This window comes from Pygocentrus nattereri, chromosome 16 (genome assembly GCF_015220715.1).
Source record: "Pygocentrus nattereri isolate fPygNat1 chromosome 16, fPygNat1.pri, whole genome shotgun sequence".
Classification (NCBI taxonomy): Eukaryota; Metazoa; Chordata; class Actinopteri; order Characiformes; family Serrasalmidae; genus Pygocentrus; species Pygocentrus nattereri.
Genome location: NC_051226.1, coordinates 39897606 through 39900500, shown reverse-complemented (window position 1 = coordinate 39900500; position 2895 = coordinate 39897606).

Below are 2895 nucleotides of genomic sequence, written 5' to 3'. Positions count from 1 at the left end.
CCACCCCACCTAACAGTCCGGCTCCGCAGTCCAGAGGACACTGCTGGCATCCCTACTGTCTGGCACCGAGCAACGCAGAGCTCTACACTGTAAAGAATTTTGGTGGCATCTTCCTGCACACTCAGAACAACAAACAGATTCACGACCGTGATCCAAATACGCCACACGTCTCCGTTCAGCCACCCTGAAGACAGTCATACGCATAGACGTCCACGTCAACGCCAAGTCACATTTTAATGAGATTTATTTCATCAAAACTCTTTTTAAATCAACAAAAACAGGTTTTCATTCGTCCTTGCGTTCATTTTTGACCATTTTACATAAACCGGTTATTTGAAGACAACACACTTCATGTGTTTCACGTCCACAGATTTCCCGTTCCTGAGTGTAATGCACTCATGCTGAATCACTCAGTGACTGTACAGTGGATTACAGTGGTTTTCTCCCTGTGGAAATACAGTATTCACACGAAAAACCCACAAATACGCTGCACAAAATTAGGTCTTGAAGTGAAACTATAATTGTTGTAAAATTCTAATATTATTTACAGACATCTTTGCTTGTTTGGAGTGATTTTATGGAGGACTTGTTGTTTACCGGCAGATTATTTTGGTTTGTATTTCGCAAACAAGTGAAATAATCTGCCATTATAGTGAAATTATTTAACATATTTCTAGATGTTATGATAAATGTTCTGAGGAATTTTATGTAGTGACATTATTTCACTATATTGGCAAAATCTCTCAGAACAAAAAAAAAAATGACATCTAGAAATAAGTTAAATAATCGTCATCATTCTTGAGGCCCGGTGCAGCAAGAACTATAGGGAATTATCTACAAATTCAGACTGGTCATGTAAATTTATTCTGAAATTACACTGGGAAGGGTCAGAATATAGACATATATAGTCCAGGTTTAGATCATATCTTTCTGACAGACTCTCTTGGCAGGTTTAGGCCTGACCCATCTCTTCTCTTCAGTGGTGTTCCCCAGGGCTCAGTTCTTGGCCCTTTACCTTTCATTATATCACCGCTGTCTGTACAAAACCTCGTATTTTTGTTTCTCAGTTTTTGACATAATTTGAAAATGCCTGTTGTTCTTTACATATTGTGCAAATTTTGTGATGAGTGAACCAAAACAAATGGGCCAAAATTATTTGGGAAAAAAATCTGCTTCCACTGACTGACATTAAAAGTAAAGTACGGAGAAACGAGGTTTTGCTCCGACAGTGATATCTATGTTTCCATGTGGCATTAGACAGCATGGCCTCCAGCTCCATTGCTATGCAGATGATATGCAAATCTTATATAATCTTATACACTAAACTCTCCACTTGCTAATTGGTTAAATCAAAGATCTCAGGCTGTACTAACAGCATTTTCTATCACCTTAGACAAAAAGACGATCCACCCTGGCTATTCCAGATTTTATGTTCTTCGTGGCCCAGGTTAGGAATCCTGTTGTCGTTCTTGTCTCCACTTCATCCTTCAATGGCCACATAAAAAACACCACTAAAACCACGTCTTTTCATCTTAAGAGCTTTGTGCCGTTACATTTTTCTCTTTCCAACCTTTATTTATACTTGCATGACCTCTAGGCTTCACTACTGCAATGCTCTTCCTGGGGGGCTTCCTGCTTGTGGTCTGAAGAAGTTGCAGAATGTCCAAAACTCAGCTGCTAAAGTTCTTACACATACCAGACTTTGGGAACGTAAAACTCTCGCTGTCATGTGTTTATACTGGCTCCCTGTCCCAGTAAAAAACTCTTCCTTTGGTTTTTAAGTCCCTGCATGATGTGGCATCTCCAGAGGTACCTCTGATACCTGCCTGCTTTCTGCCCTACCCTTCAGGTTTCATACGTTTGGAGATTTAAGATGGGCAAAACAACTCTCCCCTTTAGGGCGCACCCACCCCACAGTGAGGTGGTCGAAATTTTGGGGTGGCATCTATGACAGTTTTCAGGGCCACTCGCCACTCCATCCACCCTGGCATGGGAATAACATTTTATTTTAAGGTACGATCAGTGACTAGCAAACCTGTAGCACTTAAAGGTAATACTTGGCGCATACGTTGCAGTGTGTTCAGCATGTAAGCACAGAGTATCTAATGTAGGGAATAGCAGCTACACTTAAGGTACAAAATAGTGGGAAGAACTACAAACTGTTTCATTAACTACGCATCCTTGATAACGAGGTGCAGAACCTGTGCCTTTACTCCAGTACAGTAACTAATCACGTATTAACTGGTATGTTTCTAAGATTAGATTAAGTGACTCTTATTAGTCCCACAACAGGGAAATACCACCTGTGCATTTGAACCCATCCGTGCAGTGAAAGATCACACACACCCCAGGGGGCAGTGAGCACACTTGTCCAGACCGGTTGGCAGCCCAATCCACAGCGTCTAGGGAGCAGTTGGGGGTTAGGTGTCTTGCTCAAGGGCACCTCAGTCATGTAATGTCGGCTCTGGGGATCGAACCAGCGACCTTCCGATCACAGGGCTGGTTCCCTGACCTCCAGCCCACGACTGCCCCACTGTAGCAACACTGTGGCACCAGGACTATGGAATAAAGTGAGCTTTGGTCCACAGTGATTACACAGTACTGGCCTGTTTTCTTGTCTTCAGCTCAAACTACCAATTAATATGGACTGAATGACTGTACTGGACAAAAGTACTGAGTTGTAGGTGCTCTGTAATCTTGTTACCTGCACCTGTAAACTCCTCTATAACACACCATGTATTTCCTGACGCAGCTGGGCTCACCAGTACTGTGAAACTCACATAACAAGCTCCCATTTTATTCATATTCATGGTAGTTTTACAACGTATGCTACTCTTTTGGTGCCATATAGAACTGTATAAAACACATTCTCCATCTGGAGAACCTTTTCACCCT